The 19,151-nt window shown below is 32.7% G+C and overlaps 1 pseudogene across 1 annotated transcript; it reads left to right on the plus strand.

Moving 5' to 3' along the window:
- Positions 1 to 11,507: 11,507 nt before the first annotated feature.
- LOC143615410 (B-box zinc finger protein 20 pseudogene) lies at positions 11,508 to 12,803 on the plus strand (annotated as a pseudogene). The gene is made up of 2 exons (XR_013150473.1): positions 11,508 to 11,719; positions 12,426 to 12,803. The product of XR_013150473.1 is annotated as a B-box zinc finger protein 20 pseudogene (transcript).
- Positions 12,804 to 19,151: the final 6,348 nt, after the last annotated feature.

Below are 19,151 nucleotides of genomic sequence, written 5' to 3' on the forward strand. Positions count from 1 at the left end.
AGTTGTCCACATAGGCTTCCATGTCATCAACCTTCCATAAATCTATTTTTCACATATTCACAATAAAATTTTAATCAATGGTATTGACTTTTATTTATTTTGTAACTTATTAATGTAATTATGATATTAATTATTCTAATTATTGTTAGAATTGTAAAACTTATTAAATTTACTAGGTTTAAATTGTTCATCGTTTCTTATTTAAAAGGCACATGCTTCATTCAAAAATCATAACGCTCCCCGTCGTTTGTAACCAGATTCTTCGCCTCATCTATAACCTGTTCTTTATGGTTTGTCGGTTTCATAATCCAAACAACATCAAATATGTTCATCGTTTGCAATTATCAGGTATGATTTGTATTTTTGTGTTTAATTGATTTTTGTGAATCACAACATCAACTTTATTCACAATTATTGGATTTACGGTTTAACTACATGATTTTTTATACTAAGGATTAATAGATTTGATATTTAATCTATTCCTATTAATTGATTTATGTTTTTATCTATTTAGGGTTTAAAGGTATGATTTTTTTTTTAAATTATCAGTTAATCGATATAATTTTTAATATGTTTGTTACTTAAAATCTAACTAATATATTATAGCAACACAATTTTGTCCACATGTCCTTCACCTAAGTTGTCTACATAGGATTCCATGTCATCAACCTTCCATAAATCTATTACCCATATTCACAATAAATTTTAATCAATGGTATTGACTTTTATATTTTTGTAACTTATTAATGTAATTATGATATTAATTATTCTAATTATTGTTAGAATTAAAAAAAACTTATTAAATTTACTAGGTTTTTCATCGTTTCTTCTTAAAATGCACATGCTTCGTTCAAAAATCATAACGCTCCCCATCATTTGTATACAGATTCTTCGCCTCATCTATAACCGACATTTTTTGTTTCAAAATGTTTTTGAACGAAAACTCTATACGTGTGAAAATATAAGTTTAAACCTGGTATGTATTTGTAAGCTTAGTTTTCAAATAATATTACAAAATCTGTTACTAATGTGTTTTTTTTTCAAATATAATGGTTCATTTATGTTATATTATTCCGTATTTACTGAATTATTTATTTATAAAGTATTTTCTTTTTATGTTATAGACATAGTTTAACATCTTTTGTAATATCTATTGGTAAAAAACTTATGTCAAATATTTGTGTTCACTGAATATGTTTTTTACATTTTATATTGTTTCTTGATATATTTTCCACCCGTGTGTAACACGGGTTATTATCCTAGTTATTATAATGGGAAAATATTAAGAATTCATTTATTTCTATAACTTATTTTTTCTCTCTTGAATTTTTATCCTACACTAGTACAATTTATTCATACATTAAAATTTCTTTCATTTGAGCAATTGTAGTTCTAACTACTCAGCCTAAATACAAAAGAGGTGTCACCTTTATTAATATATTTATCAATTTACCACTCATCAAAGGAAAGTAGGATATTAAATTGTAGCAATGGATGTTCTTCAAGAACTATGTTTTTCTGTGCCACACCAGAAAAATGATTTTGATAAGTTTCAGAGGGCTTTTTGACAACATAAAAATACCATGTTAACCAATTCAATTTTGTGAATATTTTGTTTCATTTGAGCATAGTTTTACATTACATGCTTCCCATACAACATTTTGATCACCATTGAAGGAAAAATTAATATTGACATAAATATTTCAAATTTGATAAAAGTTAGAAGTATTGATAGGCATGGGGGTGGCATGTCGAAGGTGTTCGCAATTTTTTCTTAAATTTTAATAGTTGAGAGAAAAATAGTTAATTTGTCAAATCCTGAACCTTTTGATTATTTCAAAAAATGCCCTTAAAAATAAACTTGAAACCCGAATCATGCTTAAAATTCTAACTTTCATATTTTTAACATTTTAAAGTCAAAACTTTGAACTCATAACAAATTTAACGATAAATCTATTTTGCATTCTCAAACTTTTAAAAATACTTAAAAGTTTCATTTTTGACCCGTAACAAATTTTGACCCAAGTGTAGTTAACTTGTACCAAACAATGTATTTACCAACTTTTAACCCGTAAAATCAAATTTAACTTTCACAAAAAGACCCGAAATAATTTTCCTTTGAGAAACATGATTTGTTGTTGATTTTGGAATTCACCAAGTATTTTGAAATATATAGTAAAATAATATGTTAATATTTATATTTATAAAAATATATAGATATTATATAAATATTGTGTAAAAGGAAAAGTGAATAATTATTGATTTATTACATATATTAGGGTATGTTAGTTTTGGAGGGGAAAAAATTGTGAGAATTAACCAAAACATGACAAGTGTCCCTATTTATTTTACTTTACTAGAATATAGGTATATATATATATATATATATTAATAGTATGAAGTAATGTGACATCTGCCCCGATCCGACCCGACCCAGGTACCCGTTTCTCTGACCCGATCTCTTTCTGTTATGATTTAATATTTATTTATACTTATATTTTACTCTTAATAATAATAATATATTTTCCTTCCAGCCTCTTTTTCTCTCTTTCTTTCCGCCGTCCCGTCCCTCTTCTTCTGTTTCTTTCCGCCTTCTTTTCTCTTGTCGCCGTCCCGCCCTTAAGCCTTTAACTCCTTGTCCTTTGTTCCTTCCCGCCTAAGGTTGTCTGCGCAGCTCCTCGCGCCAGACTCCTTACAAGGAAACCTGCGTGAAGACCACCTGTTACTGCGATACGCGAGACGAACTGTCCCCGCAGCGCGCTAAGGATTTTAGTTCTTCCCGCGGCGCGCTATGGATACCGTTCTTCCCGCGACGCGCTAAGGAATATAGTTCTTCTCGCGACGCGCGTGGAATTGAAGTTCTTCCTGCGGCGCGCTTAGAAATGTAGTTCTTCCCGCGACGCGTTAAGGTTGGTTCTGTCTGCCTTCGCGCTCGCGCGCTCCAGCCTTCTCGCGCTAACCCCCTTTGAGTCTTTTCTTCTGTTTAATCCAGCTGTTTACTTTTGTGTTGTCGTATATTCTGTGCTGTTGACCTGACCTATCTTATGTCTGAAAAGCCACTTTTGGCGCAGCATGCGCACCAACCCCCATTGGTTGACAGAAAAAGTGACTGACATTATCTTTTGAGATCTGCTTTTCCATGCTTTGACCAATACCTTTATCTGACCCTCCCATGCCTGTTTACTGTTCCCTGTCAGCTTTCTCTTGTCCCCTGCAGCTGCCATATCTTTTGATATCTTTTGCTTTTGGAATCTTTTACTTTTTGGAGATCTTTTCCCCTTTTCTAGGGATTGTGTTCCCTAGGGTTTCCCTATAAATAATAATATTATTTTTCCTAACACATCACACACAAACACTTAAATTAACCTCCTCCTTGCTTTCTCTGCCGTCTTCCTCTCTGCCTCCGTCTTCCTCCCTGTTCTGCCCTGCTTTTCCGGTAATATATATTATATATAATAATTTACTTATTAATTATGCTAACTTGTAATCAACACTAAAAACAAATCATTAAAACAATAATCTTATTTATAGGTTAACTTGTGCTTGTTTAAAGTTGGTTTTTGCTTTATCTTACACCGCATCGTTTATCAAGTGAGTAATCTCGTACCTAATCCCTTTTTGCTTTTAACGTTTTGGGATGTTCATGTGTTCATACAAACTTAGAGTCTTAAACTGTTTATGAACTTTAGTCGCGCAGTATCCCATGTGTTGAGGACGTAGACTTGGCTGTTTATTTGTATGTGTGGATCATTAGTCTTGTCGGTCTATTCCGCAGTTCTCATGGTACCATTAGATGAACACGGGAGAACTATCGTTTATGATTTTCTCTTTTGTTTACACTTGCACAGTCTTTCTTGTTTGTGAGCTCAATTGTGAGCACTGGCAGTTTATGAATCTTAGAGTTGGTCCCGATCGGATTGCACCCTTGTTGAAAACCAGACATACACATGTTGCGCGCAGATTTATTGTTATCTATGTATTGTATTAAACTTGATTTCTCACCAACACGCAAGTGTTTGACGTTTATTTTAACACATGTTCAGGTTTGCAGTAGCTGTTTTTGGAGCTCGAGGACACGTAGGAAGTTTTCTTTATTTTGGACCTAGATTAAAATGTATCAAGATAAGTTATTGCTGTTCGAATATTATGATTTATAATATATTGATTTATGATGATTTATGTTATCTTGTGTTTACTTTGCGCGTGCGCGAATGAATATATTTATTAAATATTGACACCCAATAGTGTCACGAGTAATGAAACAATATGTGGCGCCCCGATGTATAATCCGCCTTTGGTCGGGGTGTTACAAGTAATTCGTGTTAAAAGTAAAAACATGGATAACCATTAAGAGAGAGACTCAGACACATAATCTATTTAGGGATCACTAGGCAGCTCTGAAATCTAAGTATACTGCCCATAAAGCCTTCAAATCACTTAGGCACATTATCATATACAACCTTAAAATATGCTTATGCACCTTTGTAGGTTATAAACGCATATTTAGAGCATCATCAATAGATAGATTTTTAGAAGGTGTTCTTGAATGCCAATAAGGCAAATGGCCCACCAAAATATAATATCTCTCTTATATTATCTTTTCTTTTTCCTACATGTCCCCTCACATATACATTCTTGGAGATTCTTCACCAAGAATTTTACCTCATCTTCTCTCATCCACCTCATTGTTTTGATAAAAAATAAACAACGATTTCGTAACCAAATTAGTAATCGGGACTTGGTGCTTGTATGAAATGAACGTAAAAGTGCTTGAACACGAGGATTTGTTGCGAGGAAAAAACCCGTTATCCTTAGGATAACAAGCAAAAAACCCCGGGCCGTGAAAACTATCACCACCGATTTATTAATAATAAAGGTGATTACAATTGTGGAGCTCAAACTTGATCGTGATTATAGAGAATGCGAGTACTAGTAAGTTCTCAAGTGCTAGAGTGTGTGTTTGATCATTTGTTTAGAGCTCTATTTATAATAAACAAAGTCTAACAACTAATGCCTATAATTTAGGAAACTATTAGACTAAATCTAATTAGCCGTTAATCTCTCAATCAACACGTTTCCTTTTATGCCACGATCTATCAATTGAAAGTGCGAGTCTTTGGGTGATCAAGCAACGGTCTTTGACCTGGTATACATGGAAAGTAGCAAATTTCGTGTTAGTTATATAATGTAATTAGGATACCAGTTACCTTAGAGGATGCCGCATCCTGGATTCGTTCTGAATATAATATTTGCTGAGGATACTGAAAATACATGCCCTAACACTCATCATCTCTCTCCTCTAACTAATCATCTCTCTCTTTCAAGAATCTCCAAAAACTCTCTATTGGAGATGGTCTTATGCACATTTGGAGTCTAGGCACAGTGCCCTAGAATTGGTAACAAATTTTGAGTTTTCAGTACCGGTACCGGTATTTCTTGAATTTTGCTTTCAATACCGGTTCCGAACATAACATTTCGGCACCGGGACCAAGAATTTGGAAAAATCGGTACCGATATTTTCAATATCGGTACCAGTATTTTCATTACTGGAGATATCGGCACTAGTATTTTCATTACCGGCACCCACTCGTCCCTATAGTGCCCCATATCTTATACACACTTAATCAAGTTGAACCAAGTCTATGGTCTCCTTTTTTTCATCCTCTTCCTTTTGAACAAAGATCCCATATCCTTAAACTAGTGAACTAATTCTAGGGTTTATAAACAAAATTTATTAACTGTATTTCTCGTTCGATTTAATTGTATATCCGAACGCTAAACTATTTACGGGTACTATAAGCGTTATTGGTGGTGATATCGAAAAGAGTTCCTAACTTGCAACTTAAAGTTGAGATCCCAAACTTAGTGCCCTGTTATGTTGTTTTGGTTTGCAAATCACAAGGATGTTCTTTAAGTTATGCAACTTATGAATCATAAATCAAATTGTTATTAACCTAAGTTATGCAACTTTATGTAATTTTAAAAGTGTTAATGGAAATTAAAGCCTCACATATCTTTCACTTATTCATGTAACTATAGGTGCACAAAATACCCGGTTCCGGACCCGACCCAGTGTACCCAATTTAAAATCGGTTCCTATCTGTGCCCGACCTGCGGGTACAGACCGTATTGGGTTTCTCCCCAGACATGTACCCGGAATCGGATCTGACCGGGACCACCGGAATCGGTTCCCCCTTTACCTAGTCAAAACCCAACCCGACCCTACCCGAAACCCGAAAAAAATCCCGTAAAACCCGGTCAAATACCCGACTATGCCAGGAACCGGTTCCTACCTAACCGGGTTTTGACTTTTGTTGACCATGCCCCAAACCGGTTCCTATCCGGTTCCGGTTCCTAAATATACCCAGTTTGTGCACCTCTACTTGTAAGTATATAACTATGTAAGTGGACCGGAGTATTTGGGCCTGAAGGTGCTGTCAGAGTGCTAGTAGGCAGCCTGACAAAAGTTGGGTCGGCATTTTAGAGGGAATAAACCTAATGGGCCATATACTAGGCAACAAGCTTAAAACTGTCAGGGGAAATGGGCCATAAATAATAATAATAATAATAATCTAATTATAAATTATTACATGAATCTTTTTTTATGAAATTGCCCCTTTTTATTTATAAGCTATCAGAAAACATATCAAATAACATCGCATATTATTAATATGATCATAAAAATAGTTTTAAGCCATGACCAGATGGTCTAGTAATCAGTTGATATTGGATTCAAATCCGTACAAATGTTTGAAGAGTTTGTTTTTATGTGTTTTTTTGTTATTTTATGTAGTTACTAAACTTAACGACATATAATATAAGTCATAATTAGTTTGAAGGTTGTAAAAGTCGCTAGACAGATTCTAAACAGCTTACTGCTGAGTTGGTGTACTCTGAGAGAACTCGGAAATGTTAAATATAAAGAAAATTAGCTTTTGGATATTATATATATGTCAAATATCATAAGTTTACTAATATGTAACAAAATATACGTGAATATCAATATAAATGAGAAATATATTTTTAAATAATAAATTATTGTAAAAATTGCTAATCATTAATTTAAAAAATGATATTTGTTTTTTAATAATATAAAATACGAATTGTATTTTATTTTTTTAAGTCAAAATCAGTCCAAGTTCACCGCTAGATGTGATTATGGCTGAGGTTAATCATATTTGATTGATTCTTATTAACTAGACGGAGTTAAAGAAACTCGTCTTGACGGTATACCTTGTAGCGCGTACTCGGCCTTATAAACATACTTTTACAACGGTTAGTTCTGTAATTATCCAAACTTTTACATAATAATATAAGGCATTACAAATTTTTGGGACATGAAATATATAGTAGTAGTCATCACAATTTCAATGAAAAAAGATGAGCCATGATTAAAAAAATATGTATAATAATAAACAAATTCCAATGGTTTCCACTTTCTAGTACAGAAGTAGGGTCCATGATCTTCACTTTTTGATCCAAAACTTTCTGGCCCATGTGGATTAAGTTTTCAAAATTTTAATTTATCCTCTTCTTAACACAATTCTTAGATTCTCTTTGTCCCCTCACTATTCAAAAAAGAAAGTGAAAAAAATAGATAAAATGAATTTATATATGAATAATCATTGGTTCATTGGTGCAATTACTAGTTTAGATAAACTTTTTAATTCACTTAATTATTTATTTTATACAATGTTTCTTTTATGGCTTTTGTTGGGAACAAGATTCAAACTTGAGACCCATGCAATAGAAACATAGGGTACAACCCGTTTGACTACCGGCTAAGCGTGTTTAGTAGGTTAAATGTGTATGGATAATACTTTCTTCCCAAACAAAGTTTAGTCACTGGAAGCTATTTTTCAAAGAAGAAACTTAGCTTAAAACTGAAATCACCTTCAAATCGACATACAAACTAAATTATATCGAATACCGTATAATTACACTCAGAAACCCAAAATATTCCGGTGGCCCTACTAATTCCGACCTAAAAAAATAATTAGTGTCCCGATCTGGTGAAAGTTCCCTCCTGACAGGCAAAAAATTTCAAAATATTGTGAAGTCGGTAAAGAAAACTTTTGATCCAATACCACTAACACCGGCTCAACGTCTTTTGTTGTGTATCTATGTATAAATGTAGGGGCGTAAACCAACTGAGATGAGTTCATCAACTTGAGTTTAGTTTCTAAGCTCGAGCTTGTGAGTAATTTTTGTCTCGTTTATTTAATAAGCATTATTATTTATGGTGTATAAATGTATATCTATCAATTAAAAGGGGACTGTAAGGAATTTCTTAGAAAGCATGAAGGAAAACATTAATATGTGAGGGGCTAATGACCTAATAATCCAAAACATGCCTTTAATGCAAAATCTAAATAATAATAATAATACAAGATTTCTCTATCCAACTTGTATTTTTAAATAAAGTAACAATAAAAAAAATAATTGAATGTATTAATTAATACAGGGAAACCAAAAGGGCAAAAGGCAAATACTTTTGCCAAACAAATTAATTAGCTTCTATTTTAATAAGAATGAAAAGCATACTCTTTTTTCTCTCACACTAATTAAATGAAGGAAACAAGTTGCATCAGAAAATGTCAATAAAATTGTGTTATGTAAGTTCAACTATTGAAAACCAGCACGATAATAACAGACCAATTGTAACGTGACATCCGTGACTCTGTGGGGGCGGAGGCGCGATATGGAGTGGTTTGTGAAAGGGGGAGAAGAGAGAACGGACAGGAGCCCGTGAAAAGGAGTATAGAGAAACTTTATTGGAATAGAAATAGATAGCGGGTTACGTCCTATGAGGCATATCAACTCATGAATAACTTTATCATGATATTACAAGTAATAATAAGTTAAACACATTAGTCACTCTACTTGCAACCGCTTAAAAAAAACATTAAAATATTATAGAGTGTGAACAGCGTTTCTTCATATTTACTCATCAACAAAAATTTATCTACCTACTTCACTCATAAGTCACAACCACTTACAACTACTCTATATAATATACAAAATCCACTCATAATAATATAGAGGACCTGGGTAGATACATAAAATGTGGATCCAACACGTTACCTGGTTTTGCTGTGAAAACCAAAAGTGACAATAATAAGTCTAGTAATAATAATAATAATAATAATAAGTATAATAATAATAAGTCATAGTCCACTCGAGGGTACGTTTATTCATAACCATCTATTTATGTGACATTTTTCATTTTTGGCATGTAAAATGATATTAAAATGCTTGGTGTACAATATGAGTGTTTCTATAATTTGATAGACTTATTATTATGTGGAGGATATAAAAATCTAAGAGTATGATTTGAACATTTACATGTGGATTTTTTAAATGAGAGTTGATTTGTTATAATGTTGATATACTACACTAAATTTGATTTTATGAGTCGGTCAGTCGTGAACTCGTTGGGTTTGTAATGATGTACGTTTGAGCATATGTTTTCACGATAAGTTATTACTATGCGCTATTGAAGTTTTTGAAGAAGCATTGTCTGTTATATTTGTTAAAGTTGTTTAGCTTTTAGTAGTATTGTACCAAGCTCATTCATAAGAATTTAAATTTTCACCATGTAGATGCACAATCAATCAGTTAAATCAGACACCGCTTCAGTTAGGTGTGACAATATTCAAACATATTCTTAGTTTTTAAAGAAGAGCGTTAGTCGGTCATATATTTAATGATTTGAACGATCAACCCCACTCGTATATCTAACTATAGCAACAATGGTGATTGTGTTATTCGTCATCCTTGACTAAAAGTTCATTGACGGTATGCCATCACCATTGACTAAGGCAAAGACAGCTGGCAAATATATAGCGTGGAATGCGTCATGAGCGTTGAGTTGGCCTTTAATGACGTTCTTGCCGCTAAATGCACTGAAAGAAGGATTTGCGTTACAAAAGGATCACCCATGAACTTTATTCAGTTGTGTCATAGATAAAGCTAGAGATATAGCATTATAGCTAGAAGTTAGCATTCAATAGAATCAAAACGGGCTACAAACCAACTAGGAACAATTTATGACCTCCAAGATTCGTTTCCAAAACCCGAGCCTAATTACTTTAAAAGACTACTCCGTCTTAAATGATTTAAAATATCAAATAATATTATTCGATCTAAGTAGTTCTTGTTCAAATATGGCTTAAACTTTAAACAACATTTTATTAAACTTTAAATGTGACATAACTTGCATATTATAAAACCATGCTTTAGCATTTAATAAAAGGCTACATATAACAAAGTTAACTCAAGACATGCTAAAACCAGACTATATAATATGCAAGAGCATCATAAATACAAAGTTAAATCTATATATGCTTTCATTCATATTTATATAACTTACTTAAAAGAATAACAAATCACACACCCACTAATCATACTCCTAAATTTACACTCATGTTCATCACATTACTCGAACATTTACCACCTTAAGAATGAGATACACAAATCTTGACAAGGGTGTGTATGAAGCCGAAAATATCAATCTGAAACCGAAAAGACCGTAATAACCGAATCGAAACAAAAAACCAATCGTTTATTTTTATGTTTTCGTAAAAATTGAACTTTCGGTTCAGCTTTTGTTTCGAGTGCTACTAAAATTGAAAACTCCGAACCAAACTTATATATATTTATGTTTTATTTTAAGTTGTAAGTAATTTATAATAATTTAATTTGGTATATAGTTTAACCTAAATATTTTATCCCAAATGTACAACAATCAATTAGTTATTAACTAACAATAAATTTAAGTCCCAATATCATTGTTAAGTTTTCCCAACCTTTTTTCCCTGCCCAACATTTTCAAGCCCTGATAGCAAAACCCAATTTTCAAACGGTTTTCAAAAAACCAACATTTTAGTTTTTTGTTAGGTTTTAGCCCAAAAACCGAACCGACTTATACACACCTGGCTAGATGTGCACAAACCAGGTATTTTGTAGGAACCAAAATTGAGTAGGAGTCGGTTCAGGTATGGTCAATAAAATTCAAAACCGGGTCAAGTAGGAACAGGTTCCGGGTATAGTCGGGTATTTGACCGGGTGAGGTCGGGTTGGGTTTTGACCAGGTACAAGTGAAACTGGTTCCGGGTACATGTCCGAGAAGAAACCCAATACCAGGTCTTACCCGTGAAACAGATACAGATAAAAACTGATTCCAGGGGGTATTTTGTGCACCTCTACACCTTGCTAATAGTCCTTTTGGATACATATTTATGAATTTAAAACCCCCATCTCCCCCACCACTTGATCCATGTTGCCACTTTATTTTTGTCCCAAAATCCATACAAACTCACAAAAGTGTTAAAAAAACCAGCTAATTACCTCCGTCCCACCACACCCCATTGCCATATTTCACATTCCATATATACACATACTCAACTAACTCTTATATAATCATATCATAGGTGCCATCACATCTTTTAATTCCTCAAACCATATATATATACTTCACAATTCACATCACTTCCTCCTCCTAATAATAATAATAATAATAATAATAATAATAATGAAGATCCAATGTGATGTTTGTCAGAAATCTGAGGCTGTTGTTTACTGCACCGCGGACGAAGCATCGCTGTGCTCGGCTTGTGACCATTGTGTTCACCATGCGAATAAGCTTGCGAATAAACATCTTCGTTTCTCGCTTATTCATCTGTCGGTTAAAGACTCGCCTCGCTGCGATATTTGTCAGGTATTGTAAAGGTTTTATATAAGCAGAATTCATAATTCTGCGCATGTACCAATAAATTCGGCACGGTATTCTGTACCCACTTTTTTTAGAAACTTGGCATAAGTATTTTCAGTATTGGTATCGGTAACGATACCATAAATTCGGTACCCACTTTTTAAGAAATTTTGTATCGTTACGGTACCGTCTCATCCCATAAGTCAGTAATGGTTTTAAGAAGATTGACTTATGTCAGATTAACCGATAAACTAATCCGAAATCGTAAAAAGCCGAAAAAACTGCTTTGAACCCGTAAAAAAGCCGAAAAAACAGATATGAAACCACAAAAGAACGATCCAAAGCCGTTATCTTTTGTGAAAACCAAAATTTCGGTTCAGTTTCGGTTTTGCGTGCAACTAAAAAACGAATCGAACCAAACTAATAGATTTTATTTTTATTTTTTTTTATTTTGAATTTAAAGTAATTTATAACAATTTAATTTATAGTTTGACCCAAATGCATAATAATCATTTAACCAACAAAACAATGTCTACCCAAATTCATTATTTTTGGCTAACTTCTTTTTTCGGCTCAAAACTTTTCAGCCCAAATTACAAAACCCAAAAACTCGAAACTGAACAGTTTCAAAAACTCAAGATTCACACTTCGGCTTTTGGTTCGGTTTTAGACCAAAACATCTGATTTGATATTTTTGAATAATAATCATCAGGAAAGAAGAGCATTTCTGTTTTGCAAAGAAGACCGCGCGATATTATGCAGAGAATGCGACATTCCCATTCACCAAGTGAACGAACACACCGAGAAACACACTCGGTTACTCCTCTCGGGTGTTAAGTTATCAGCATCAGTATCGTGCTACGACGAGTCTGTTCACCAGACTCCGTCTTGTTCTAATTCGAACGGGTCTGTTGAAAGCACAAGAGCTTTCAACAGCTCGTTCGATCAAGGAAACGGTTCGGTTAACGAACCATTTTCTGGTTATAGTGTTGGCCAAGGAGAATGTGTTTCAGTGGAGTATTTAAATGAAACGTTACCTGGATGGCATGTTGATCAATTTCTTGATTATGGTTATGGTAAGTGTTTTTAAAATTTTTATAACTTCCAATTATAATTTATAGCTGCACAAACCGGTTTAAAACTTAAAACCGGTTTGGGTTGAAACCGGTTCGGTTTGGTCAACAAACGTCAACACCGGTTTATGATCGGTTTTGGTTCGGGTTGAAACCGGTTTCTTGACCAAGTTACAATCGGTTCCATTTGGGTTTTGATCTGTTTCGGTTCGGGTTGAAACCGGTTTCTTGACCAAGTACGGTTTTTTGCCCGGTTATGGTTTGGTTAACCGGTTTTGGGAGATAAAATTACAAGCTAGTTCCAAACGTACGGTTTCAATCGGTTCCAAACAGGTTCTACATAATCAGTTTTAAACCGGTTTATTCGCCCGCCTCTACTTTCAATATACATAAGCAAATAGACAATGTTTTCTAATTATTATATATAACATATATAAATATTTATTATATTTAGTTGTGTAGGACATGATCATGAAAGAAGTAATTCTGTGTGACAAGCAGAAGCTTGTATTGTGACCTGGGTGGCTCCGGTCATCTATATATTTTTGCTCAGTAGTATAAATTTATGCGTTTTTGTTCGAAAATTTTTCTATTTAGTGTATATTTACTCATTTTCGTCCTAAAATTGTGAGCCCGGTCACCCTGGTTTATAAAAAATTTTATACGTTTAAAGTCCGGCCATCCCGCCGTTTTCGTCCCAAACTTCGTCACTCCTTCTTGAGAGAACTATAAAACTTCATATCAAACATGTGCAAATGGTGCAGTATATCATGCTACACGTATGGTACTAGTACTATATATACGTGTAGTATGATATACTACGTATGTATGTAGTATAGAGCTTTTAGTTTCCGTGCGAAAAAGAGTTCTCATATAATCCCTTCCCTTAGTTGTGTCGTACCAAAACTTTGTAATTAAATAATTAATTATTTAAATATTTAGCAACTCTCTATTTTAGAACGTTAAAAGGTAAAATCACAAATATTTCTTTTTAGGTATATTTATACAACAATTTTATGCCAGACAAGATTTAATATTTCTGTTTATAAATACATGTAATATTTCATTGATCTACTTTATAATTATGAATTTTCATAAATATCTTGTACAAAATCTTACCCACTTTAACTCATAAAAATTTCAGATTTTTTATATAGGTTCATGAACATGGAACAGATATTATATTTTTATAATAATACTTTCAAAAGGGTGTAAATATATGATAATATCTATCAACTCAACAACCTCATTATGGTTGAATACTATTATTTTACTTACTAACCAACAAAATAATTACATATGCCTCTTAGTCATTATATATTGTAATTAATTTTTAAAAAAATAATAGTGTTTATTATTTAATGCATGTTTTTATAACATATCTTGTTTCCTATAAATGAACAGGTTTATGACAAGCATGTTGCTACTTATGGCATATGATCCTGACAGCCATTGGTCACTACTCACTAAGACAAGGGCATTTGTGTAAACTCACCATCAAGAATATGTTTGTCAGGATATCATGAATGAGGTCAACTGTTTGATGTTTTTGATGATGCAAGAAAAACCATGAAACATCATGTTAATTATAGAATCCAACTTTTGCCCTTCTGGTTTTGTTTATGGGGTATCCCTCTTAATTGCTTTTGATAATATCCTTTTTGTTGGTTTGTTCTTGTTCCATTAAGGAATAAATGAATATATATTACTATAATAGATTATAGAATATGTTTTTATATATTTGTAACAAGTGATACTTGAAAACTTAATGACTTAAATATTACTAAATATACAGCTTGGTATTGCTAGGCTAAAGACCTAACTATGAAACGCTAAAAAATAACATTGAATTTTTTGTTAACTTGAATATACGAGTATATTTCGACTATCTGAATATGTGTTAAAGCATTTACATATCGATGATACTAAAAACACCTTTTCCTAAAAAAATAGTGAAAAATTAATCTTGAATTTCAAATCAAATAGTTGTAGTAATAGATTATAGAATATGTTTTTAAGGATAGCAAAATTACACACATCACAATTTTTATACATTTGAAACAAGTGATACTTATAAACTTAATGACTTAAATATTACTACATATACATCTTGGTATTGCTAGGCTAAAGACCTAACTATGAAACGCTAAAAAATAACTTCGAATTTTTTGTTAACTTGAATATACGAGTATATTTCGGCTGTTTAAACACGTGTTAAATGTGTTAAAGCATTTACATGTCGATATACAAACAACACCTTTTCCTACAAAATTGTGAAAAATAAATCTTGAATTACAAAATCAATCAAATTATTGTAGTAGGTAATTCAAAGATCTATAGCAAATAAACTCCATTTGCTTTTATTTGTTGTTACCATAGTTTAATCACTACTTTATGTATGTTGGTGGTAGTTACAACTTACAACTATCATTATTAGTGCCTTATTTGTGGTGGTTGTTTCGATTCCCTTAACTATATTTTATCTTATTTTTTATTACTATAGCAGAAAATGATTTTTGAAGCATGGATTCAGAGGGAGTAGCCTCTTTATTTCATGTAGTGTAAGAAATGTTTACCCGCATCCCACGTCCGCACTCTTTTAAGACCATACTGATCGCTTTGTGGTAAGTGAGATTTTATTAGATACGTTTATATTTTGTTTAGCTAGTTATAATAGTGGAAACAAAACTGTGAGCTTTGACAAACAACCATTGAACAAGATAATGCTTGAAAGTGTTTCTTGCATTGCAAGATTTATGTGGTATTATATCATAGTATCATATAGTACAACATTATCATGCAAATGTAACAAAGATGAGACATACAAAGTGGAATACTACATTTAATAAGATATAGAAATAACTAAGCTTTCAATAAGTATTGAGTTGTAATAATTATGTTTGAAACTTGCACACAAAAATAAAAATTAAAAATTAAAAAAATAGAGTTAACCTAAATATAGTTAAAATAAATAGATTAAACACTAAAAAGTTCGCTACTTTAGGTGAAGGAGGTGCTTCCCGAAGTACCCAAACTACCCGATTGGAAAGAATTAATTGATAGGTTAGACCTCATTTTACCTGAATTTACCTAAAAGTACATGATTCATAAGAGACGGTGTTCTCAAACTACCATATTCACTTTTCCGCACAAAATTTAAGATTTTTTGGCAAAAATTTCAAGAACTTTTACCCGATTTCTTTTCTCAATTCAAATACTTTATACATATGGGGCGGTTTTACTAAACTATCCGATTCACTTACCCGAAGGTAGTTGATATTTAGAAAATCTACATCAAAACTTAATGTAGCTATATAAAGAGCAATGTCAAACATAAATTAGTATCGAAAGTATCAAGAAAGCAGCCATTTTAATCTGTGTTATACTTCTATGGTCGTTACCGAACACTTTTACACATATAGGCTATGACCATTAATTACATATGTAATAACACAATCGCCAGGCCCGGCCCAAGGGAAGGGTGAGAAAGGCGACGGACCTGGGGCCTACTCTCTGAGAGGACGATAATTGTTAAAAAATAAAATTAATATTTTATATATAGTTTTGTTGTAACATAAAAACATACAAAATAACTCTTTGGTTGAATGGAAAGTTTCCTGGACTATGGAAACAAATGTCATGAGTTCAATTCCAAGTATTAATATTCCTTTTCTATTACATAATTGAAAAATCGATTATAGAGGCCCATTTTTTAACTTGTCCCAGGTCCCAAAATTTTAAGGGGTTCTCGAAGACGATCTTGACGATCGTGTATAATAACTTTTAGTCAAGTATATATTTTTATGTTCGATAATCACGGCTGTCTTTAGAGCCAGCTAAATGAAGATAGGGCTTTAGACCCCCACTTCCTAGCCCCCCAATTTCCACAACAATTTTAATAATTATACATTTTAATTTGGAATTCGGATTAATTTGTGTGATTTGAGCAGCGTTTAAGCTGAAGTAGGCTTGAGAAGTTGTCAGCAACTGCGTTACTTCTGTATTTTGGAAAAAATAATTACAACATCTTGATTTATTTGAAGTAAAAACAGGATAATTCTTTTACAAGGTTCCGTTTTTAAACATCGTTTTAGATCTCTAAAGAGGTTGAGCCGACTCGGTCGATAATGGTACAAAAATACATGTCACTTAGAAACAAAATTTTATACTTTTAAATTTATGAATGTGGATCAATTTTGGCATCCTAAAGATCACTTTAAAGTAGATATATTCACACAACTAAATAATTTCTTTTAATAATAATAAATCAAAAGTCAAAAGGAGGACAAACCAAAAGATACTACAAAATCTAATGGCTCATGCCATCCAATGAGAGAAGATGGATATGAAGTTTATCTTTTTCATACTTTTAGTTAGAATGGTCCCTCAAATTAAAAACAAGGATATTGTGAAGTATGGGTTCTTACTTTTTTAGAACTTTGAAGAAGGAAGATATTTGAACTTTTAAGTATATTATATTATTTTTTTAGTTTTAATAGTTATTGATTGTTTAATATTTAATCAAACTTGAATGTATGTATGTATTTCTATCAAATATAAAAATACAACTTCAATGCCATGTACATATTCTATAATTTATATGCTATCTTCTTTTATTGTCAGGATTCTCCTGTTCATTAAAAAAAATATTATACATTCAAAATCAGCATACATCATAAGTGTCTGCTATATCAAAAGGCATTGGAGGAAATTACAATATGATTATATTTATATGCATGCATTGGATATTAGTAAAATTTATGATTACGCAGAAGAAGAAGAAGAAGAAGAAGCAGAAGAAGAAGAAGAAGAAGCAGAAGAAGAAGAAGCAGAAGAAGAAGAAGCAGAAGCAGAAGAAGAAGAAGAAGAAGAAGCAGAAGCAGAAGCAGAAGCAGAAGCAGAAGAAGAAGCAGAAGCAGAAGCAGAAGCAGAAGAAGAAGAAGAAGAAGAAGCAGAAGCAGAAGAAGAAGAAGAAGAAGAAGAAGAAGAAGAAGCAGAAGAAGAAGAAGAAGCAGAAGAAGAAGCAGAAGAAGAAGAAGAAGAAGCAGAAGAAGAAGCAGAAGAAGAAGAAGAAGAAGAAGAAGAAGAAGAAGAAGAAGAAGCAGAAGCAGAAGCAGAAGCAGAAGCAGAAGAAGAAGAAGAAGAAGAAGCAGAAGCAGAAGCAGAAGCAGAAGCAGAAGCAGAAGAAGAAGCAGAAGAAGAAGAAGAAGCAGAAGAAGAAGAAGAAGAAGAAGAAGAAGAAGAAGAAGAAGAAGAAGCAGAAGCAGAAGCAGAAGCAGAAGCAGAAGAAGAAGAAGAAGAAGAAGAAGAAGAAGAAGAAGAAGAAGAAGAAGAAATGAATTTCAAAAATGTATTAGGTTAATGTTACAATGAGTCAAGTAAATACTTTTCATTAACAAGTTCGCTATAACTGCTAAAAGATCATTCAGATTTCATAGTGCATTCTATAATAAGATTTACTAGGTAAACAAAGAAAGAAATAGCAATTTTGTCGATTTAAAAGTAGGAAAGTTTGTCTGAGTTTTTGTATGGTGAAGGTTCAAATTAATTGAGCGACAAAAAAATTGCGTAGCTCTTTTAAGAAAATTTTCTTTTAAAATAAAAGACTAATAATTTGACGTAGAGGTGCACAAAATAATCGGTTCCGGACCCGACCGCGAACTGGTTCTTACCCGTACCCAACCCGCGTGTACGACCCTGGTATTGGGTTTCTCCCTAGACATGTACATGGAACCGGTTCCACATGTACCTGGTCAAAACTCGACCGACCCTACCCGAAACCCAAAAAATCCCGGTCAAATACCATAATATACCCCGGTTCCGGTTTCTAAAAATACCCTTTATGTGCACCTTCAATCTGACGTCTCTATACAACATTTACCCTCTTGGGCGGTTGGTTATTGACTTCTTGCCACTTTGACAGCCCATACATAGCATAAATACAAATGGTAGCATGGGCTTATGAGAAGACCAAAGATGTTTAAAAAATTAAAAGTACCTTCATACGTACATTCTTTTCAACTTATTTGTGTATCTATCTTGTTTCTATGCATATTTAATATTTTGTATTTATGGTTTGTCATTGTTAAAGTTGTGTTACCCATACATAAATGTTTTTGATAAGGATAAGTTGCACTCGTGTTGATATTATTGTTAGAAAGATAACAAGTAGGATAAAAAAACAAAATGAAGAAATCTAATATTGAAATGGGTATGGGAAAAAAAATACATATTAAAATAAATAAATTTTGCATTTTGATATGCTAAACTTGAGTGGGCATTTTCTTAACAGCTTATTTTTTTTCATTTAGGACTTGAGAACACAATTTAAAAAGACAGAGTCTTATCCAACACCTTGATACCAT

Source organism: Bidens hawaiensis, unplaced genomic scaffold (genome assembly GCF_021521415.1).
Source record: "Bidens hawaiensis isolate Kalapana, Puna unplaced genomic scaffold, B.hawaiensis_p1.1 tig00042887_1, whole genome shotgun sequence".
Taxonomy (NCBI): domain Eukaryota; kingdom Viridiplantae; phylum Streptophyta; class Magnoliopsida; order Asterales; family Asteraceae; genus Bidens; species Bidens hawaiensis.